This window comes from Canis lupus, chromosome 15 (genome assembly GCF_011100685.1).
Source record: "Canis lupus familiaris isolate Mischka breed German Shepherd chromosome 15, alternate assembly UU_Cfam_GSD_1.0, whole genome shotgun sequence".
In the NCBI taxonomy this organism is placed as follows: Eukaryota; Metazoa; Chordata; class Mammalia; order Carnivora; family Canidae; genus Canis; species Canis lupus.
This window is the reverse complement of record NC_049236.1, coordinates 53,054,555-53,079,773: the sequence shown is the minus strand read 5'-3', so window position 1 is coordinate 53,079,773 and position 25,219 is coordinate 53,054,555. Positions and strand designations below refer to the sequence as shown.

The 25,219-nt window shown below is 36.2% G+C and overlaps 1 long non-coding RNA gene across 2 annotated transcripts in view; it reads right to left on the bottom strand.

Annotated features, from left to right (window-relative positions):
- LOC111098918 overlaps nt 1-24,839 on the bottom strand; it is a 74,236-nt gene extending 49,397 nt beyond the window's left edge. For both annotated transcript variants that reach the window (XR_005370012.1, XR_005370013.1), the window contains exons 1-4: nt 24,784-24,839; nt 20,622-20,713; nt 19,308-19,420; nt 16,747-16,805 (exon numbers count right to left, since the gene is read on the bottom strand). This is a non-coding gene — a long non-coding RNA (uncharacterized LOC111098918). The remainder of the gene's footprint in view (nt 1-16,746; nt 16,806-19,307; nt 19,421-20,621; nt 20,714-24,783) is intronic.
- Between the last annotated feature and the right edge of the window lie 380 nt (nt 24,840-25,219).

Below are 25,219 nucleotides of genomic sequence, written 5' to 3'. Positions count from 1 at the left end.
TGAAGAGCAACAAATTGATAAATGCATGGACTTATATTGAGAAGTGGCATGTTTTATACTCTTTATTATTTTTTCCTTAATTAATAAATCAAGCCATAATCACAGTGAAACCCGAGGAAAGGATATCTAAAAACTCCTCATTGTTTTCATTTAATAATGTTGGATCATATGGAATGAGAGACACAGCATCACAAACAGCAGTTTTGATAACATAGGTTACTACTTGTGACTGGCCTTTTGGGCTGAATCTAAATGCAGAAAATTTATTTTTAAGGGTAACACTCATAATTCGGAGTATATATTTTTTTAGTTAAAAAAGTCATATCCATTTTTTTAAAGATTTATTTTTTATTTATTTATTTATTTATTTATTTATTTATTTATTTATTTATGATAGACAGAGAGAGAGAGAGAGAGGCAGAGACACAGGAGGAGGGAGAAACAGGCCCCATGCCGGGAGCCCAACTTGGGACTCCATCCCAGGACCCCAGGATCACGCCCTTGGCCAAAGGCAGGTGCCAAACCACTGAGCCACCCAGGGATCCCCTCATATCCATTGGTTAAAAAAGAAAATTATTAAGAAATAGAAAAAATTATCTGCAATCCCAATTCCGACAGGTGATTTTATCACTACTAACATTTCAGGATATTTCATTTCAAAATTCACTTTTGAGTGACTCAGCTAGTTGGGCGTCTGACTCTTGTTATCAACTCAGGTCATGATCTCAGGGTCTGGGACTAACCCCGAGGATGGGGGTTTGGGATTCTCTCTCTCCTTCTCCCTCTGCCTCTCCCGGCTCATGCATACACACATATACTTTCTCTCTCTCAAGAAAATAAAATAAAATAAAATATAAAATAAAATAAATAAAATAAAATAAAATAAGATAAAATAAAATAAAAACAACTCCTTTCCAAAAACATAGTTTGCTAGTCAAAATTTACTCTTATAACAATTTGATTAATAGTATTTTCTAAGTTTCTTGGATGACAAGCAATGACATGCTTCTGCACCAGCCCAGCTGAGTTGACAGGCAGCAAAACATTTCTGCACCAGCCCAGCAGGCTTCAGTGGCTAAAGGAGAGTGATCTTTTTTTTTTTTTTTTTCCCCAAAGGTTTTATTTACTTATTCATGAGAGACACACAGAGAGAGAGGGAGAAGGAGAAGCAGGCTCCATGCTAGGAGCCTAAAGCAGGACTCGATCCCGGGATCACCACCTGAGCCAAAGGCAGATGCTCAACCACTGAGCCACCCAGGTGCCCCTGCAGGAGAATGATCTTAACTGTAGTCTCCAGTAGCGACATCAGCAGCATTAGGGCTGCTTCTAGATCCATGGTCCTCAGTACTGGCTACATGCCCTGCCCCTACCCTGAAACTGTTAATTCACCCAGTCATCAGTGTTTTATAAATGTCGCCACCCCCACCCCAAGTGATTCTAATGCATAGTCTGAGTTGAAAATCAATGCTCTAAAAAAATAAAAAGAAAAAAAAATCAATGCTCTAGAGTTTGAAGCCTTCAAAGATTTTAGTCTTAAACACTCTAATAGAATTTTGCAAGTGTTACCTGACCCATCTGAAAGTTGACCTCAAAATTTTTATTGTGAATGTAAATATTTATAAAAGATGTAATCTCTGGCACACTGTAAATATCAATATTTTAAAATGACTTTATTGTACTATTCTTCTCAATGTATCTAGAGGAATCTAAAGAACACAGTAGTGTGATATTTACATTTTCTAATAACCCATTAAGGCTGTTTTAGCAGTCAGAAATTTTATATCATTCCTTTTAATCCTTGACCTTGCATTTACATTCCTTTAAACTCTAGATAATTTTATCTCAAGATAACACATTATTATGATTCAAAGTGCTTTGTTGACCACCCTAATAACAAAATGTGTACGTAAGTTGAAATTTCATTTTTCTCCCTGGCCATGTGACCTCAAGGCTAATAGATTTTCTTCCAGATTGAGAAACCCAAAGGAAGGAAGGAGGTACTCTGCTTGAAGGAGGCATAGTTTCAAATTCAGCAGATGATATGAAAATTTCTGTGGTCCTTGTATAACCTCCTGTCTCTGCTGCTTGGCCAAAAACCAACTATCCTCTATTGGGAGCTTTCTGACTCTGAACAAATAAGATTAAACACAGAGGGCTGACCACTGTATCAGCAAGCACCGTTTACCTGAGCGAGTGTGCCCCTGAGCACTCAAGCAGGCACACACTGAAGGGACTCACAGAGGTCATCGTTGACTGTCAGAGACGAACCACTGATGCAGAGAAAAACCTACTCGAAGATTAAGATGCAGAGTACATGGGGACAACTCAGCAGTCAAAACTTCCTCTAGAACCAAAGGATTTCAAGCTGGGTTAAGCAAAAATGTTTCATACCACCCCATAGTGACAGAGATAGATTGTAAACAATTTGAAAATAACATAGGTGCCTGATTTTCAGGGTACTGCTGAGGCTGTCTTTAATATGTGTCCTACTTGGCAATGACATGATCCTTGAGAAACTATAAAAGTGGACACAAAAAAGAAGTAAAGCCTTGAAGCCCCTTTGAAGACCCCCAAATGGACTTTATACTAATGGCCAAAGCAACGAGCTATGACTATGTTTGGTTATTGTTTACTGAATCTTAGGGTGAATTAAGGGTTTTCCTTGCCAGAGAGCTATGGTCCTAATGGTGATGATGATGATTATGATGATGATGATAATGATAATAATAATAATAATGGTAGTAATAATAATAATTATTATTATTATTGCTGCTTGATTTTTTTACTGATCTGGCATTTGGTGGGGATCAGGGGACTCATTTATCTCTCCAGTGACAGGGGCACACATTAGATTAGATACCTATCTAACGAAGGTCTGAGAACCAGGGGAGTCAATTAGATAACTGTAAATTTTTACCTTTTACTTTGAAACTCCACTGTCCCTCTCATCCAAAATCAACAAGAAAATTAGAGAGAAAAATTAGAGAATTCTAAAACTATTATGAGAAAAGCTCTCAGAAACCCCTGAAATTTAGAGCATTTAGGCTCAGCAGCAGCAAAACCAACTCCAAGGATTCCCAAGTCAATAACAAGCCATCCCATGTGTGGGGAAATCTCAATATGATTAAACACTACAAAGGGCTCATACAATACCTCCAGCTTTATCACCAACAGATTCAAGCTCTATTATCGGAACAGCTGCCTATGCAGCCCCTGCATAATCTGAATCCTGAAAAGTTGGTCTCCAGGGCAGAGATCAAAGAACTCTGCCCTTAAACCATGATGAAAAAAACATCATGTACTATTAGCAATTGATATGGCATCAAGATTCCAGGATGATCCTTAGATTCAGGCTTCTTAATAAAGAATACACACATACACCATGTTCTCTAGATCACTCGATGCTTATTCCATCAGCAGGGTTCTCAAAAATTGCCAGAAACAGAAGCTACAGAGAGTAAAGAGTGTCTTCCCAAGACTCTGATCAAGCTGATTACTGCAGATATATATTGCTTCTGTCCGAGACAACAGAACAAGATTTTCTGATTCTTTGATATGCTTTTTCTTTGCTTACTTCTAATCTTGCTTATTATTATACTTTGATGCTCTCTGTTAACTGAATAAAGGTTTTTCAACATACTCTCCATTATTTTTGTTCTATTATTGTTTACCCCCCAAGGTCTTCTCTCATGTCACTTAAGGAAAAACAAACTCACTTGCTTATTTTTTCTTAGCTACTGTGATAGTTACTTCTATGTGTCAACTTGATCAGATCAGGGAATGCCTAGGTATCTGGTGAAATATTATTTCTGAGTGTCCGTGGTATTTTTGGGTGAGATTAGTAATTGGATTGGTGGGCTCATTAATTAGATCGCCCTCTCCAGTGTGAGTGTGCATCATTTAGTCTGCTAAGGGCCTGATAGAAAGGTGGAGGAAGGAGGCATTTGCCCCTTTTTTCTGCCTCATTGCTTGAGCTGGGACATCTCATCTCATCTTTTCTTGCCCTCAGACTGGGAGTTACATCATTGACTCCCTGGTTCTCAGACCTTCAGACTTAGACTGAATTACACCACTGGTTCTCTGAGATCTCCAGCTTACAGATCATGGGATTTCTCTGTCTCCAGAACTGCATACCCAATTCCTCATAATAAATCGCCTTTTATATCCTATTGGTTCCATTTCTGTGGAGAACCTCGACTAATACAGCTACAGTTCTGAAGTTAGTTCATTTCCTGGATCTGTCCCCTTCTACCTGATTCTGCCTAAAATAATGTAATAGTTGCTCCTTTCACCATTTCAGAAGGTAGATTTCATCTTACAGGCTCCTCTGGTCCTTAAATCTCTGTCACATAATGCATGCTAAACTTCAACCTATAAAAAGTGAATCTTGACTCCACATCAACAAAATCCTTCTTCTCAGCTCATCACAACCCTAGCAACAAAAACTAGTGTGCCAGGTATAGGAACTGATGTTGGCACTGCTGTAGCTACAATATTTAGTCTGTTCTCTTTGGGGAACCACCAGCCAAAAAAAGAAAAAAAAAATCTGCTTCTTTTAAACGAACAATGTTTGGTTCATTACTGTTGATATAAACACTGTATATGTCCTGAGGTATCTTTGTCTTTTTAGAGGTACTTTTTTTTTTAGAGGTACTTTTTTATAAAGTTTTTATTTGTTTATTTATTACTGAGGCAGGCACACACACACACACACACACACACACACACACACAGGCAGAGGGAGAAGCAGGCTCCATGCAGGGAGCCCAAGGATCACACCCTGGGCTGAAGGTGGCGCTAAACTGCTGAGCCACCCGGGCTGCCCTAGAGGTACTTTTAATGAGGATGTATACTGCTCTGGAAACTGCACAAACTCCATTAAATTTATTATTCAGTGTTGTCACAAATAATCACATAGTTGTTGACTTCCTCCCAGCCAGTCAAGGGAAAACTCATGCTATGGTCAGCACTTCTAACCTGATTACCCCTCTGTAAATACTACAGATAAATGAATACATCATTTGGGACCATCACTCTCACCCCAACCTCTCAAACAGGTCATGATAATTTACTAGGTCACTACCACCTTGATCCTCACCCCCTTAATATTTGCCTCTAGAACAGCTTTCAATACTGGACCAAAAGATTTGATTGGGGACTTAAGTGGAGAGGTGAGGGAAGACTAGGAAACTTCTGACTTAACCTGACAGCCAGAAGGATAGCTATCTTCAGAACAGGCAGTTTTTCTCAATCTTTTTGTTTGTTATCCTAAGTTTTCAAAAATCTTTTCTCTAACTCAAACAATCCAAAGGAAATGGTTTTGAGAAGAGCAGATCTACTTTTACTTGTAAATATTCCTTCACTGGTAATGCAATATCTCAGTTTATATCAGGCAGGGAATGGAAATATAATCCCGAGGGTTTTTGGAGTGGAGGTGAATTAGCAACAGTCAGACCTCTCAGCCACCTCTGCTCCGGCTCCTTTTCTCCACTTCCAACCACATCTCACAGTTACAGGGCTGCATGGATACACTATTGTACTAATTAATGGCCCTTAACAGCTGTAAGAACACCTTGGGAACCAATATTTCTTCCTGTTACCATTGTAGGTTATTTTTGTTAGAGAACTATTGCATTACCCTCAACACATCCAAATATTCCAGGCCTTAAAGCCCTCCATCTATATTCTGATCACTAGCCAACCAGTTTTTAGTTTTAAAATATTATTCTTAAAATATTATCCTTAAACATATAAATCTATTTCATATATAATATTTAATATTTTGGATTTTTTAATAAACAAAATGAATATTTTACCTATTGATTTATAAATCACTTTTTTATTGTTGATTCCTTGATAGTTGTCCTAAAGGTGTGATCTAATAACAACCTTGATTGAGGGAAAAGGCTAAATTAAAGGTATGAAACCTACTGTTTATTTGTGTTTGTACCCACAGAGAAGTCTTATACAGCAATGAGAAGAGCTTGGACTCTGGATTCCAAATACATGGTTTCAAATCCCAGGAAAGCCATTTGCTGTGGCCTTGGGCTAGTTAATGAAATGCTCTGCACCTGATTTAAAAAGAAACACTGAATATGATCCAAAATAATCAAAGGTGAGGCATTTTGATCCTATTGATAAAACTGACAGGAAGGAAATGTAGTCCAGAACACTTTGCAGAGAGATTCAGGCACAAAATATCATTTCCAAGACAGTAGTCTGCATGTGGTGAATTTGTCATGACCTTGGATAGTGAGAACTGGGGGTGAAGACCCAGGAGTCTTAAAATCAGTCCTTCCTTCCACCTCACTTGAGAACTCTAACACAGGGAGAGGAGAAGATTTTAATCTGAGGACAGATTGAAACTTAAGTAGTCATTAGGTTTTTAATACTTGAAAATGAGATTTGAGTAACCTCAAAGCTGTGGTACATACTCAAGTTTAACTTTCAGAGACAAGAAAACCAACAGAGCTAATTTTCAGGGCAGTAGCAGAACAGTAATAAAGCTACTTCGTCATTTTCCACCATTGAGTCTAGCTAACCCAGCAAACAGTCCCGCTGTAAAGCGCCTGGCACATGTTCTGAGTTCAGGGTAGGCTAGTTCCTTCCCTGTCCCGTTTCCACCTCTGTGGATTTCTGGGAGCTTCAGTAAGGGTCCTCAACTACAAAATGCAGGGAGTCATTGTGAGATCTCCATGAGACCAGGGGTTCACATGCCACCTCATGCACACACTTTCCAGTTCCCTGGGCTCCTTTACTCCCCTATGTCCCTTCTTAATGTACAGCTTCAAAAACAAGGAAGCAGGGCCCAGAAAGAATATGAAGAAAAGAGAGCTGAATTTTAAGTTGGCCATATTCTGAACCTCACACAATTGGGTCAAACATATTTTTAACACTGCTCAAGTACTACAGGTTTTCAATGGAGTGTAGAAAAAATATATATTTTTGGCAGTTATACCAAATTGAGGCTTTAATTCCTATGGATTTTCTATGGCATCTGTTTCTATAAACTCACAAATGTATAAATATTTGCATGATTAACATTTTGAACTATTTCAGTAAGTCTTGCTAATTCTAAGTGAAGAGAAACAGCATGATGTTTGAGAAGAATCAATAAAACATATCTGTTCACAATTTTAAAGGACATACAATCTTGTTAACCAGTAAATTAAGTGAAACTCACTTGAAAAGTATTCCTTAGAAGGAATGCTTTGTTGAGTACATGGGATTCCTAAATAAGATATTAGTATTTCATACAAATAGGCGAAAAGGGCTTAAATGTCTGTGGAAAGTTCATTCTCTCATGAAATTTCTGCCTAATGTCTTCGCATTTTGTTTAGCACATTTCTGTCTTCATTAATATGATATTAAGGTTAAACTTTAACCTCTGTTAACTAGCCTCTATTCTTATTATCCTGAATTCTAAATCTGTAGAATTGAATGCAAAACCAAAGAATGAATACTATTTGCTTTCAGTGATAATCCATCAACATCAGGAGACACCGGGTAAACTGAAAGGCAGTGTGGGATGCGGAAGCTCCCAGGAGAATGCAGAAACCCAAAGCACAGCTGAGTGGAAGTCAGGGCCTGAATACTGGGCTCAGAGCTCTAAAACCACTGCTCTGGTGGGTTTGGGTCAAAAACAGAGGCTTTGGACCAACCAGGCAATCGTTGGGGCCCACAGCATCCACAGACACAGCAGCATGCCTCCCTAAAGAGCAGAACCACGGTGGCAAGAGGTCCAGCAGCAGGAAGCTGGATATCCAAACACTTACCTGGGATTCAAGGCAAGAATTCCACTCCATCCTTGGGAGGAACTAAAAATGGCAGAGCAGTTGACTGAAGGTTTGGGGAGGCTCAGTCCAGAAATGTTATCAGAGTTAGTGACTAAAGGAGCACCAGATTAGCTCCAAGTGTGCTTATCCCAGATCATAACATTAAATGAATCCCTCTGGCCTGGAGTCAGAAATGGTTCTAGCAGTTGGAGGGTTGCTAGAACTGCAAGTGGTTTCAAGAAAGCAGGAACTTAGTGGGGTGTTTTGGTGCATACTTTCAGAAATTTGTATTAGATCCTTGAAAAAATTATTCATCATTCTGACTCAATTTTTCCAGCTCCAAGATGAGGTTATTTTTGTGAACATGTCTTAGGGGAAAGTTGAGGGAATTTAGTGTGATTATGGCACTGGCGTATTTTGTATTTATTTTTTAGATTGGAAAGTCTCGAAATCAAAGGTTGGTTTAGACAAGGCTTAAATGGAATCAATATATGTGTATATGTGTTGTTGTGAAATATGCCATCCTTAGAAAGTGTCATATTAAACTTTACTGAATGAAAGAACCTATTCTTATCATCACCAGCGCCCCCAGATTTTATATTCATACACACATAAACCCACAGGGACATGCTCTGTACAATTGTGCTCTCCTTTCTCTGTACCTAAAAATGTATGTTTGTTTGAATAGAATCTATATACGGACATATACCGTGCAAGCTGATTCTTCATGCAATAGGAAAAAAGCAACTAGATTCCAAAATTAAATAAACGGAAAGAGAAGTGTTTACTTTGTCCAAAGCTCAATGCAATCACTTCTTAGCCTTTTACAGGAAAGAGGCCAGAATTCAATAGCAAGTTTTCTACACAGTTTATTAAAATAGAAGATAAAACATTTCCTCCAATCAGAAAGAAAAATTGAGAGCAAAAAAAAAATATAAACTATGAAAAGAGCTGCCTGGGATCCTTAATGGAGCATAAGTGTTCCTAACATCTGGGGCAGAAATAAAAGTCATTTCTACAGCATGAAAAAGGGAAACAGACTCATTTCATTGAAATTCCTCTTCCTTTTCTACATGCCTTATTGGGAGACCTGAATATCCACTCTTGTCTCTCCCTGAGTTCACCTTTTAATTTCTGTCATGCTCTACGAAACAAACTGCAGTTGTTATAAATTTCTGATATGCTCAATTACGCTTTGACTCTTCTTTCATTTATTCTTTTTTAGTTGCATCCAGTCATATTTGCCAGTTTTATTTCCCTCATTTCTGTTGTTCTTAACTTGTGTTGTATAGTGGAATATCACTCTGTTATTTTTCTCATCTATCCTCCCTCCTCTGTCTCTGTCTCTTTCTCCTTCCTTCTCATCAGTTGGAAAAAATGTTATATTAGCTAGTCACACTTTCTTTTGGATCATCACATTTTCATAGAAGCAGTGTAATGCATTTGCTTTCCTTTGGGGAGGCCTCCGCTTGTACCAGACTTTTTAGAATTCTTCACCAGCCTCTTATGAAATTTGATCTTTATTGTCTAGATATTCCTTTTAGAATCTTCACTTGAGATTGAGACTCTTTTAGTTGGTTTCTCAGAATAAGATCCAATAATCTTTTTTTTTTTTTTTTTTTAAGATCCAATAATCTAATACACTTAAGAACTAGTACACCTTCAGGCCCCTGATTTCCTTTAATTTCCAGCCTTGGATCCTGCTCCTTCTCCTACTCCATATCCTCAAAAGCTCCCTGAAACACCTGTTACCCTAGGAAAACTCATTCACTCTCAATTTCGACTATGTGAGCTCTTTTCAAATCTACCCACTAGTCTCAAAATTACCAACAGAACCTTCCGATCCCACTTTCACAGTTTTGGAAAAGTTGTTTTCAACTGTGTTCCACTAAAATTTCAGACTTAATTATGTTCTGAACCAGTAGTTTCAAATTTTTCTAAAACAGATCCCTTTCTACAATATATCTTAAATAGAAACCCAATATTTTATCAGATTGAGGTTAATGCAATAGCAAATACTTATTGTGAAATCCTTAAATATGATACACACACACACACACACACACACACATAAAATGGATAACACTTGAGCTGTATTTCTATAGCTTGACCTAAATTCAGAAAAGGACATTGAAAAACAGCAGCCTCTCAGCAATACTTTTGTAAGAAACCCGAATTTGAGCACATAGAGGAAACATGCATTTTTTATTCTGAAGTTTGTATAATGAATGAGGTAGCATGAAGGCTCCTATTTATGCCATCGGCATCTACCAATAAGTTAAAATTTATCTATTGTGCATTTAAGTGTGTTGTTTTATATTAAAATTTGTTAATAGTTAATTTTTAAATTATCTTCTCTGACTTTCAGAAACCCTGAAATGCTTCTTAGGAACTATAATAATTCATAAATCACACTTTAAAAGCCATTCTTCTGTTTTATAGCGTGTTCATCATTTCTCATCAAAAACCATTTTCTCATTCTAATCTTTATATCCTTTTGGTAAAATGATTGCTGCTCCTTACTTTTTCATCACATATAATCATAAATCATCTTATTGCTAATGTCAGTGCATTTGAATTTCATAATGTTCTTTCTTTTCTACTGCATTGCTAGTGCCCTTGTCTACATTCATATTACCTCACATCTGGATTGTCAGAATGACTCCTTACAGGACCTTACTATTCTCTACCATCTTTTCTTCCAATTTATCCTGCACTCTGCAACCTGACGAAAACACTGCTATTCTCACATTGGTCCCCAACTCACAAAATTTCAACAGCCTTCTGCTGTCCAGAAAATAAATGACAAATACTTCTGCTTAATTTCTACAGTTAATCATTATTTAAATCCTTTACTCTTTATGTCTCCAACAACAGATACACAAATAAACACACACCTGCACACACGCACCCCTAACTGAAACACCCCCGCCCCCCCACACACACACACTCCCTGTCTGTCATATCTCATCTGGCATCTTCCTTTATGGCTTCTCTAGCTACTCAGAATAACTTTATTTTCTCCCATTTCTGATTTTTCTTGCCCTTGAGGTCAACACTATTTTCTTGGCAGATAATTACACACTATTGGCTTGTTCTCATTATTTTATGCACACACATCTCCTCCAAACTAGATGGCATGTCTTTTGAGACAAAGAACCTTTATTTTTTTCATCTCTCCTCTCCTTCCACCCCCCACACACTCAGTGACTACAATAGACTGGGCTTGAAGAGCAACCCCTCAAAATCACATGACTGTTGTCATCCTTCAGCCTTCTTGTTATATACCTACTTCTTTTATCTTGACCTCTCAAAGAACATTTTTGTTTCTCCTTACCTCTGTGACTTTTTCAGGAACTGTATAAGTAATATACGGTATAACTAGTATACAGTATAACTAGTATAACTATCATAACAGTTATACAGGAACTGTATAACTCTGTATAACTAACTTGGCTATATTAAATTTAAAGCAAGTTATGCTTCTTGGGGATGAATGCCGAGAAGAGGGTGGTATATGGAGAACATGTGCACTTAATTTGACTAACTGTTCCCACATTGTTCCTACAACACATCCCCATGTCCCACCAACACTTAACATTATCAAGCTTTTAAAATTTTGACAGTTCAATAGCTTTAAAGTAATTTATTATTATTATTATAATTTCATATATTTAATTATTAATAATTTTGAACATGTCAGTCATTTAATTTTGGCCCTATTTGGGTCTTCATGTGTCTATATTAAGATTCAGGAGAGATAATGAAACATCAAATAGAACAGATTGAAAATAGTTTTTCTTCAAAGAAAAAGGAAATTCACAGAACCAGGCCCAGCAGAAATTATGGGATGGTGTGGGTTCCTCTGTGCTTCCACAGAGAAAGAATATGCCAATCTTGGGTCCTGCTAGACCCTGCTTCCAGAGGAAGACATGCCCCCTTCTTATAGTGCCAACCTGAGAGCAATCTTGTCAGTAAGGAACAGTGATCTAGACAGTGGTCTGGATTGAGATGGTTAACTTTCCACAGTTGTTTGGGAACAACAGCTATCTAATACTTGGAGACCTTGGACAAATCCATGGACTCATACAGCAACACAACTTGATCAGGGGCTTAAATAAGAAACTTTATGAGCATCATTCTGCTGATTCATTTCCTAGGCAGTGTTCTCAGCACTCTGTCCAATGAGTGGCTTTTCCTTGACCAGTGTCATTAACATGAACTCGGAGAAGTTACTTAGCGATCTGCCAGTAGCCTTTGTACTTGGGCCTGAAATGCTGAAGAAGCGCTTGTTCACCAGTTGTATTTGTGAGAGTCCCATTGGGAAAACAAACCAATCACATATTTTAAATGAAGGGAATGTGATACAGAAAATTTGTGAAAGAACAAAAAGGGAGTGGAGAGGTGACCCATACATTAGTAATGTAGGAAAAGAGCTAAAGACCTATCAGGCTGTAAAAACAAAAGAGAGGACATGATGTTTCCCAAATCTAGGAGTCTGAGAGCTACCTGTACCATTTAGTGCTGGAACCACAGAAGGGGTCCGTGGCCGAAGCTGGATTTAACCCTTGCTAGAAACAGAGACAGAAGAAGAAATAAGAACTTCTCTCTTCTCCCCTGTCATCTTCTATTAGGGACTTTTGTTGGTAAAAGGTAACTAGATGAGGGAAACTGCATAATGTAATTTGTAGAATCCCGATCCCAAAATTGCAAAGTAGAGAAGAGGTATGATGCCAGGAGATAGCACCTAATGATGGAAAAAATGGTCATGGAGTTTTGGCCATGCCATAGAATCCAGCTCTAGCTACAGAGCACTTGAGCTGAACTTCTGTTCTTACCACTCCACCAATACTGCTCACACCAAAGGGGCAGATAAACTGTCCTGACCCTTGCCAGGTCCAAGGGTCCCACTGAAGCTCTGCTTATACTCATCCATTCACCAGCATTCACCACAACTGATCACTGACTACCTCAATCACTTCCTTTTTGTTTCTTCATTGTCTCTACTTTTCTTGTTTCCCTCCAACCGGCCTATTCCTTTTCAATTTCCTACGTTAGTTTTTCATCCTCTGTTCAACCTCTAATTTTGCCACATCCCAGATCTGTCAGTATCCTTGTCCCTTTCTTGCACATTTAAGTACTCATACAGGCCAGGGGCTTCAAATATTTCTTGTATGATGATGACTTCAAATTTTATCTATCGTTGATATTTCCATGAATTTCTTATGCATGTATACAATTGCCTACTCAAAATATCTGCACATATTTTTTCCAAGATATTTCAAATATAAGGTGTCTAAATTGAATTATTTATTCTTCATATTTCCAAACCACTCCTTCCCAGACTCCCAGTCTCAGTTGATAGCACACTATCTACCCAGTTGTTCATTCCCTAACCCTAGGAATCACCTTTTTCCCTTTGTCACATAAATATATACACAAGTTTTATCACTCTACCTTAAACTAATCCCAAATCCTCCTTCTTCCATCTTTCTCCAGTATTACCATCTTAATGTAAGACTCAGTCATCACTTACTTGAACAACTGCAGTAATCTCCCTTGCTTCCACTGTTCCTGCATCCCTAGCTAACCACAACAAGAACCAAAGTGATCTTTCAAACTATGTACCAGAGCAGGATACTCCAGCTTATAATTCTCCAATGATGTCACATCAAACTTAAAAAAGAATCAATGACCTCACTCTGGTATTTAAGACCCTACCTGAAGAAGAACTTCACCTTGTACCTTTCTTTCTCCCAAAATTCCCCCCTTCTTTTACTATGCTCTTGCTTCATTGACCTTATTTCTGTTTCTGAAATATTACAAATAATTCTCACCTAAGAATTTGTATACTTGCTAGTTCTTGCTAGATCTTATGACTCAGATCTTAATAAAACAACATCATTCTAGAACTTTCCCTTGACCAAGCATATAGTGTCATCCATAAAACATTATTACATATCCAGTCTTATTTTCTTACAGTGTTTGTCAATTAATAATATTACTGATATTTTTGTTTATTTATTTGTTCATTTAATCACCTCTTTGTTCTCCCATTAGAATGTGAACTCAAAAGTGCCACATTAGAAGTTGCAGTTCACGGTGTGCACATTATTAATGTTTTCAGGTTAAAATATTTTTATTATTTTTTAACTCTAAAAATTATAATAGCAACAAAATGTTTTTTTCTAACAAATCATTATTATGACAATTATCAGGCAGAAAGAAATGAAGTGTCTTGTTCTAATATTATATATGTATATATTCTAATAATATATATACACATTTGATAAACAAAAGACATTTTTTGATCTAACATCTCAAATAATCTATGCTTCCAAACAAAGAAACTGTATTTTAAGTTAATATAGTCATCATTGTACCTTAAAAAAATGTTAGAGGCCCCATTGTTCTTAGTACTGTGGCCAAATTTGATATTTAATATTATAGCTCATATATACTCTTAGTCTGTATTATAATTACATTGCTGAGTTTTAAATTAAACATATAAGTACTTTTATAATACAAGTCACTATTTAATAACTAAAGTATATTTTTAAAGTTTTATATGTATATGCATTAGAGATTACTCTGTAATGGTTTGGTTAGTATAGCATAACATTATTTGTTTGTTGCTATGATTATTTCACTTTGTAATATAGAATTGTTTTCAAATTTAAATAACCTTTAGATGCATATTATTTTAAAGTGCTATAAAATTTAAGATAAAATACTATGTTGTTAAATATTCTTTCACCACAGATGTAGGATTAAATTAAAGCAGATCTGTTAGAATAGAACTATAAGAATATTATTCCTATATTTGGAGAAATGTGATGGAATGCCAGGAAAAAGAAAAACAATTCAGAGCTATTACTTTCAGCAAATTGTAGCACAGATATGCCACTAATAGAGTAAGACACAAGTTTATATCAGTCATATCTAATGAATTTCAAGAAAAACTGATAGGAAAAGAAATGGATGATCTATTTACACCAAATGTACTTTCTCCTATCCCAGATACATAACCATGTAACTAGAATATACAACTAGAAGACATTCTTGTTTAAAGTTATCGATCACAAGTTGTAAATAACATCTCAAAAGGCATTGCAAGTAGAAATCGGTAACTTATTATACATGAATTATTCTAAATGTTGAAAAAAAGTCAACATTTTTTAATTCTCAGGGGTTTTGTATTTGTGTCTATATTGAAGACCCTTTGGGGATAGGGAAAGAATGACCTGAATAATGAGAATGGATGCAAAGATTGGCAGCAATTATCACAAATTCTCAGTAGACATGAAGAAAATGAAATATATAATAATGATCTCAAGTCTTCAAAATGAAACTCTGACTTAACTGCTATAACTCTGGATTCTGCAGAGTAGACTACATGAAAATGTGGCACAATATTGACACTGCTATGGGATGTCTGATATTTAAGATTCAATTTTGTGAAACAGTGTCTAACATTAGTGAATCATCTATAAAATTTTGATTATACCAATAAGGATATTCTTAAAATGGCATGTGGTAGACTAGATTATTGTTCAAAGATATTTTCTCCTTCTCCCCCAACCTCCCTTGGTGGAGTATATTTCCCTGTCCCTTGAATTTAAACAGGGCCATGAACTTCCTTCAACCAATGAAATGTTAATGGACTCAACATGACTCGAGGCTTGAAAAGCACTTGGTGATTAGACATGCTATTTTGCTCCTCTGCCTTCACAGGGAAAAGAATTCTCAGATTAGACCATTGGCCTCAAGAGTAAGGATAAGAGGATATGGTACAGCGTCAATTCATTCAACCTAGCCGAAGCAAGCCCATCCTATGTAATTCAACTACAGCCAACCTGAAGATGTATGAGCAAGCCACACGGATGGCTGAGCTAGCCTGCTGAGCCTTGCTAGATCAAATACCCTATGAATCCAGTCACTAGAGCAAAATAAATGCTTACCTTTGTGAAACACTTAAATCATGTGGTTGTTTATTACAAAGAAATGCTTAACCGATACTGAACAAAAACCATACCAAAATTTGGTGATGTTATAGGAAAATGTTTGTACAGAATATGAACATCAACAACAAATATAACTTATTTGCAGGCAATAAATTACAAAAATAATTTTTTAAGATTTTATTTATTTATTTATTTATTTTAAAGATTTTTATTTATTTATTCATGAGAGACACAGAGAAAGAGATAGAAGCACAGGCAGAAGGAGAAGCAGGCTCTATGCAGGGAGCCCGATGTGGGACTGGATACCTGGACCCCAGGATCACGCCCTGAGCTGAAGGCAGGTGCTCAACCACTGAGCCACCCAGGTGCCCCTATTATTTATTTAGAGAGCACAAGTGGGCAGAGGTGCAGAGGGAAAGGGAGAGAAAGAATCTCAAGCAGAAGCATGCTAATTACTGAGGACGGAGCCTGGCTTGGGGCTTGATGCCATGACACTGAGATCATGACCTGAGCCAAAATCAAGAGTCAGATGTTTAACCAACTGAGCCACCCAAACACCCACAAAAATGAATAATTTAAATAATAGCAGGTATGATATATTAAATTTATTCTGAAAATGTGAAAGATTCTAAATATTACTCAATTTTGTGGATATGACTTCTGAGCAAAGTAATGTGAAAGAGACAGGAGAGTTAGACTTCTAACTTCCAAAATGCAACTGGTTTGGGATGCCTGGGTGGCTCAGCGGTTGAGCGGTTGGCTCAGGGCATGATCCCAAGGTCCCAGTACCGAGTCCCACATCGGGCTCCCTGCATGGAGCCTGCTTCTTCCTCTGCCTGTGTCTTTGCCTCTGTGTGTGTGTCTCTCATGAATAAATAAGTAAAACCTTTAAAAGAACAAAAACAAAAAAACACAATGCAAGTGGTTCGATCTGAGAATAATTTTGCCTAATAACACAACAGAAGCAGGATTGCATATATTTCTGTAAAGTACTTACAAAGACTTACCTAGATAAAAATGTAGGAAAAAATTCAGGAACTAGTAATATGATGATGCTGTTAACATACTGTAAAAAAAGTAATAGAAAGAAAATTTATTGTAAAAACTGTTATGACATTTTCTATTTCTTGGTAAGTGTATTCTTTAAGTGATTTTTATAAACACAACAGGAAAAAAATATCTCTTTTTGTTTTCAGCTTTATTAAGATGTAACTGACAAATAAAACTATTTATTTTATGACTTGATGTTTTGTTATACTTATCTGTCAATGCAAGTTCATTAATTATAACAAATGTGGTACTCTGGTAGGAGATGTTGATAATGGCAGAAGCAGTGCATGTTGGGAGCAGAGAGTATATAGGAAATCTCTATACTTTCCTCTCAATTTTGCTGTGAACCTAAAACTTCTCTAATAACTACATATTATATCCATGATATGTATATTTTGCATATTATCTATATAAAGTCTTAAGTAAGATCATACAGTATTTACCTTTCTGTGCCTGGCTTATTTCACTTAGCATAATGTTCTCCAACTCCATCCATAGTTTTCCAAAAGGTAGAATTTCATTTTTTTTAAAGGCTGAATATTCCTTGTTTATGTCTTGGCTATTGTGAATAATGTATCAATAAACATGAGAGTGCAGATATCCCTTCAAGATACTGATTTCAATTTCTTTGGATATATACCCAGAGGCAAGATTGCCAGATCATTAAGTAGCTCTATTTTTATTTTTATTTCTTATCAGAAAACTCCCTACTGTTTTCCCTAAGGACTGAACCCGTTTACATTCCCACCAACAGTAATACAATGGTTCCTTTTTCCCCAAATCTTCATCAATACATGTTATCTTTTGTCTTTTTGATACTAGTCATTCTAACAAGTGTGAAGTGATACCTCATTGTGGCTTTGATTTCATTTTCCTAATGATTAGTGATGTTGAGCACCTTTTCATGTACCTGTTGGCCATTTATATCTCTTCTTTAAAGAAATGTCTATTTAGATCCTTAACCCAAATTTTTAATGGGGTCATTTGTATGCTTTTTGCTATTGAGCTATAGTAGTTCCTTATATATTTTGGATATTAACCTCTTGTTAGATATGTGGGTTGCAAATATTTTCTCCCATCTTATAGGTTGCCTTTTCACTCTGTTGGTTGTTTCCTTTGCAGTGCAAAATATTTTTAGTTTGATATAGTTCTACTTGTCTATTTTTGTTTCTGCTGCTTTTGTTGACTGTTTTTGGTATCATATCTCAAAAAAACCACCCAGACCAATGCCAAGAAGCTTTCTAAGTTTTCTTTTAGTAGTTTTGCAATTCTAGATCTTATGTTTAAAATTTTAATCTATTTTGAGTTGACTTTTGTATATGGTTTAACACAAAGTTCTGATGTAATTCTTATTCATGTGGATAGTTTCCCAAAGCCATTTATTAAAGATATTATCCTTTCTCCATTGTGCATTCTTGTCACTTTGTTCAAGTTAGTTGACTGTAGGTGTGTGGATTTATTTCTGGGTTCTCTGTTCTGTTCCATTGGTGTACATGCCTATTTTCATGCCAGTATCTTACTCTTTTGATTACCGTAACTTTATAATGTATTTTTAAATCAGGAAGTATGATTTCTTCAGCTTTGTTCTTCTTACTCAAGACTGTTTTGGCTATTCAGGGTCTTTTGTAGTTACAAATGAATTTCAGGATTTTTTTTTATATTTCTATAAAGAATGCCTTTAGGTTTTAATAAGGATTTCATTGAATCTACAGATCACTTTGAGTAGTTTGGACAATTTAATAATATTAATTATTCTAACCCATGAATACAGGATGTCTTTCCATTTGATCTGTGCTTTTTAAAAATCTTCCTTATTCATGATTTACAATTTCTAGTATAAAATGTGTTATTTAGTTTTCACTTATTTGTGAATTTTTCTGGTTTTTTTTTTTTGTTGTTGTTGTTGTTGTTGTTGTTATTGTTCCTGATTTCAGTTTTCATTCCATTCTGGTTGGATTAATTTTGATCATTTTAAATTTCATTTTATAATGATTATATCTTCCTATTGAATTGAGCTTTTGTCATTATATAATTACCTTCTTTGTCTCCAGAGACAGTTTTTGACTTAGAGTCTTTCCTGTCTAATCTAAGTATAGTCACTCCTTTTGCAGCCCTTAATGGTGAAGGTTGCTGGGATCCTCCTCTTCTCCTTATCCACCAGGGGATGTAGGAGAATCTCATTTCAGGGGATTCCTTTTAACATTGAGCTATGCTAGCCTATGACATTAGATGACTTACATAATAATGCTTCCTATGCTTTTCTACCTGGCCATTCTTAGTTTTTGTGCTCTTCTCAATTACATTCCAGAGCTCTCCCACAATTCTTTTCACCCATGAATAGTTATAAAATCATTGTTTTTGTAAGGGTACAAGGGCTGAGACCTCTAATCCACCATCTTGCTGAGTCATTCTCCAAACTTTCAGCAAAAAATACCCTTGACTTCATTGATATCCCTTATTGCTATCCAATGGAACACTAGGTATTTGTTGAAAGGCATTTCTGACAATGTGAACTCACCATAGAATGTATGATGGAAAAGTCAAGATGATATCATCAAGTCCTTAAAAGTTACTTAGTAGAATACTTAGGCCTGTTATTTTAAAGAAGTTGTTGATAGTAAGATATCGATTCTAGGATGCAAACAAGATATCTTTAGAAAATGTCCACTTATAACTTTCTTGGCTTAGTACCAATTTGATATGATATTTTAAGTAAAATTAATATTTTAAGCAAATTTATGCTAAAAAATTTGTTTCCTTGGAAACATTGAGAGTAATAAATTATTTCAAGTGATATTTGCGAAAATATATTATTGATGCTAAAATAAATTAGTACCAAGTATTTCGCTAGCTTTCAAAGAGAAAATACTATGGAAAAAAAAAGAAGAAAATTCACTTCACTTATATATCCCAAGACCAGTTTATCATTAATTCAAAACTAAATTTAAAAATCAATTTATTTTTCTGTATTGGATAAAATTATATCATTTGTAAGGTTGCATTTATGATCTGAAAAAGTATCATGGTCTTCTCATTGTTTAGAGGACACAAGTAAATAATAGAATTATAATGAATGTAAAGCTAGTGCAATAATATAAGAACTAACAATAAAAATTATTGAACACAGTAAAGAATTTATGTTATTGCTATATGTCAAAGTATAAGGAACTAAAAAATTCAGATTATTTTGATTTTTAGTAAGGATCACATTGAAGTATTTTACATACTTACTGCAATAGTTCACTAAACTAGTGAATATTTCTGAAGCTTTCATTTGTACCTAACTTTGCAAAATTGTTCCCCAGTTGAGAACATAGCTTCTCAAAATTATTATTGAGAAGGTACAGAAGACTTCAATGTCATAAGAAAGACTTATATTTAACATTCACTTACATAGAAATCCAATAATGGAGCAGTTAAGCATTGGCACTACCAAAAGGAATTTTCTATCTACAAAAGCAGATGAATAACTCTTTTATGGTGAAGATTATTATATCTAGACACATTGACTTTCTAATCACTGTGATTAATTTTTTATGTTCAAAAATGTATTTTCGGAATTATTTTCCATTTGTAACTGTTGTATGACAATTACACAATTGCTATAATTATACACTATATATAATTATTATATAAAGAATATACTGACTTAAGATATATTTTATTTGAGGAACAAGTGCTTTTTAAAAAATCACTCAAAGATAGCATGTGGGTTAAGAGCATCCCTATTCATATCAAATTTTGTCTTCATCAAGAATTATTTGCTTCTCAAAAAACAAAACATACTCAACTAATTTAAATTTAAAAAGAAAGTTTTGAGGAAACCCCATACTGTTTTCCAGAGTGGCTGCACCAGTTTTCAGCATAATTCTACGAGAGGTTTCAGGTAATGCTGAAGATGTTGCACTACGGTGGATTCAGGGCCTGGGGAAATATTGATGTAACTTTGTTAGTACTCTTATCTGGCAAGGATTTTGTAAATAATCATTATCTACTTGACTTTTTTTTACTTTGAAGACAAAAAAAAAAAAAAAACTGGTTGACACAGTCTTTTTATATCAGTAATTTCAAATTTAATATTTGCAGACTTGGTAAATGTGTATACTCTTAAAAATGTGAAATAGGGGCACCTGAGTGGCCCAGGTGATTAAGTGCCTGACTCTTGGTTTCAGCTCAGGTCCTAATCTCAGAGTCATGAGATCCCATGAGCTCCACATCAGGCCACAATCTGGGGAGTTTGTTTGAGATTGCCCCTCCTGCTCTGCTCTCTCTCTTTCTCTCTCTAAAGTAAATAAATAAATCTTTTTTTTAAAAAGGAAATGATTGTAATGCCATGCTCTTCCATTTTCTAAGCGGTAACTAACAAGATTATGGTTTCTTCCACTAAACAGAAAACAAAGCAGAAAATGGGCCACCACTTACTTCTTGGTTTATTTTTCCTGGAATTAGTTCCTATAATGAACCTTGAATTGTCCTTTTCTGGCAGAAGTCATGTGGGTTTCCACAGTATTTTCAAGTTTAGCTTATGAGACTTCAGCAGGAAAGCCCCTGTGATCTTATAGAATGCAGTAAGTGTAAATGAAATGCTTAACTAATGGCTAACTTAGGTTCATAGGAGAGGTCTTTCCCTACGAGGGAGAAAAATGCTTATTTCTTGTCCTTGGCTTTAGTTATCTGCATTGCTAAAACAACCCAAATTGTTTCTACTCAAAAACAATTTTCAAAGGCACGAGAGAATATGGGTTGCCAAGGAGACTGCTGACATGCAGAGGAAGGAAGGATTTGTGGTTATCTCTGACCATGCAGCTCTGAGTTCTCCTGCCTCCAGCTCTTGACCTGCAGGAACTTACAAAAGCTTCTCAAGAGACTGTGGTCACAAAAAAACTTTGGTAAATCCCTCATGGTCTTCAGAAAATATTTCATGCCTGTTCATCTCAGTCCAGCAACGTTAACGTATGTATTGAAAAACTTTCTTAGTGACAACATGAAATCTCCCAGAATTAGCAAACAGAGGGCACAGTTTTACAATCTTACTTCATATGTGTAAGACCATTTACTCACAGCTATAATGTAGTTGGGAAAGAATGTGGAAGCAGTGGGTTGATTTATACTGGAGTTATCTAAGAACTTCAAGAGACAAACTTCAGTGCCACTGCATCCTGAAAAATTATGGCAATCTTCCATTTTTATCAAGTATTTTTTAACAGAGTTCAAGGTTATAAGTACATTAGTACTTTTCCTTTTTAAAAGTAATTTAGATATCACTTAATTAACTCAACTTTTATTATATCCATGATTAGAAAACCTAAAATTACTAAAGCAATTGAAAACACCAAATATTCTACACATTGGCAATGTCTACACCCTGCAGAGAGGAAGCAATTTGCCCAGGGTCTGCTCACCAGGTGGCAAATGTGTGAAACAGGTAAAAAGAAGTTCTCTCAGATGTAGAGAAGTTCAGGTGGAATGTTTACCTGAGATGGCCAAAAGTAGCACATTCGTAGGCAAATCTAAAAATCACAAACTGGAGAAACCAAAGAGCATGGTCAAATAAGCTGTCTTCAGTTTTTTGACCAAAAACGAAAGCAAAATTAAACAGAGAGACATTAGTTGAGAGCAAAAATGCCTAAAGCTTACAATGCTTGACTGAAATTATGTGCAATGAATGACAACTGAGGAACGTGTCCACGTGTTGCTGGATGTGTCCTGAGAAGTAGGAGGGCGCGGGTTACTGCTGTGCAAAATCAAACAAGAGTGAAGAGTGAGCTGCTCTAACATTTAGTTTGAGACACAGATGAGATCTTTTTGTATCATTTTTATTTAAATTTTCTGACTCAATGAAGGAAATGTCACTATACATTATGCAATTGTGCTCCGGTTTGGTTAAAGGTGTATCAAATACCAAAGTCAACTAAAATTTTGGGATTCTATAATGAACCTAATTCAGAGTAGAAAACAAGTCTTGCAGTATTTGGTATATCTGCATAGCCAGGTGTGCTTCTCTTTACCTGATTTCAGGAGTAATACAAGTGTCTGCCTCAATCAACTCATTCAATTTATTAATAATAAATTTAAGGAACACTTTGAAATTATAAAACAATTTGCTCTGAGTTTAGGTTTACAATATACGAGTATGTAGCATTACTATATATATTCCATAGAACTTTTCTTTTTTTTTTTTTTCCTTGAAAAAAATGTCTCTACCGAAATCCAAAATTTTCTAGACCAAGTTAGTCATTAATTTCCAAGCTACTCAGGGTGCACTCTCCTTCCTGGAAGCTTTTCATCCTAGAGGAACTCTGTGCATTATTTTCTCTGAGAAAGACAATGAAATGCCTTCCACACTATTCCCCATATGGTCATAGATACATTCTAACTAAAAAAAAAAAAAAAAAAAATGTAATTACCAACTCTATGTGTCCATAAGTGTCTCAAAGGCATTACACTGAACCTTCTTTAAGGACTACTTCCTATGTTTAAAACAAACAACCAAACAAAAACCTGATAAAGTGCTAAACAGAAAAAAAAAAAAAAAAAAAGAAAAGAGGCCTGTCTAGAATTTGAAAAGCTAATTAAATGAATAAACTAACAAATGAAGAGCATGCATTCAAAAAATACTTACAGGTTGGCTGATGGTTTATTCTAAAAGTACTTCAGTCATTGGGATTGTGTTTAACAGATATGCAAGCTTCATAATGAATTTTTCCTAATACAAGGACTGAGGTCACTATTTAAGTGTGACTCAACTAAATCAGGGTAAGACTCCACCACAGGAAACCAGTACACAGGCTGAGGTGTTCTTACTATGAAAAACTGCATGTACTTAATTTGAGGATTCTATGAGAAAGCTATAAATTCTAGAAAATCCCAGTTATCACTCAAAGTGCTGGAACTCATTTATTCACTTCATTTTACTCACTTATAGCCAATGTAGCACAAATGGGCAAGGGCAGGTTACCCTCCCAGAGACATAATTCTGCGAAGCTGCTGTCTGCCCACTGGGTGGAATTTCATTATTTACCCTTAAAGAAACAGTGCTCCCAGGAGAATACCCTTGTGTCTTGGCTTTGTAATTACTATTGCTGCTACTCCCTCCTTCATGCTGTGACCACCACATTCCTTCTCTCCCCTACTGCACCCCCAGGCAGTCAGTGTGCTTCCCCTGCAAACCTTGGGCACCAAAAAGTGACCCTTACTACCTCTGCCACTCCACCATGAATCTTCTCACCAGATCCAGATTTGCAGGCTTGTGCCACATGTCGACAAAAAGAAGAGATTGTGATAGTTTTAAGGAGGACCTTTAAAAAAAATTTCTTAAGGGCAACAAAATGTAAAATAGTTTCCAGTTGACTCAAAAACAGCAATTTGGAAGTGATCTTACCCAGGAGCAGGGCTTTGATGGCCTCTCTTTCAGACTTGAAATGCTAGGTCTACAGGCCTCTAGTTTATATCACACTTTTAGCCCTCTAGATTATTTCCAGTTTTGTGCTCTATATTGAATGCTTTTCACCTGAAAAATTATAACTTGTCATTGAAGACCCAAATAAAATGCCATCTGTTGGGCAGCCCGGGTAGCTCAGCAGTTTAGCACTGCCTTCAGCCCAGGGCCTGATCCTGGAGACCCGGGATCGAGTCCCACATCGGGCTCCCTGCATGGAGCCTGCTTCTCCCTCTGCCTGTGTCTCTGCCTCTCTGTGTTTCTCTCATGAATAAATAAATAAATATATTTTTTTTAAAAAATGCCAACTGCTTTCTTCTAAGTAAAGTTAATTGATCCATGCCTGTGCTTCCTTAGCTCTTACCATGTACCTCCATGTACCTCCATGACATGTGTGAACATGATTGATGTTAGTTTGTACCCCTACACATGTGGGTTAATGTGTATGTCCATAACGCATGTTCATGTAGACCTCTATGTTTTAGTCCATTGCGGCTGTCATAACGAAAGTACTATAGACCAGATGGTTTATAAACACCATACGTTTATTTCTTACAGTCTAAATGCTGGGAAGTCCAAGATCATGTGCCGGCAGATTTGGTGTCTGGTGAGGGCTCACTTCCTGGGTCACAGGTGACTATCTTCTTGCTGTGTCTTCACATGGCAAAAAGAATGGGAGATCTCTGGGGTTTCTTTTAGAAAGGCATTCATCCCATTAATGAGGGTTCCACCCTCATAAACTAAGCATCTCCCAAAGGATTAGGTTTCAACATATAATGGGAAGGAAGGGACACAAATAACATGCGCTAAAATATATTTTTGGTGCCTGGGTGGCTCAATCGGTTAATCATCTGCCTTCAGCTCAGGTCATGATCCCAGGGTGCTGAGATTCAGCCCTGCATTGGGCTCCAAGTTCAGCAGAGTCTGCTTGTCCCTTTCCCTCTGCCCCTCTGTACCTCCCTACACTCTCACTCTCTTTCTCTCAAATAAAT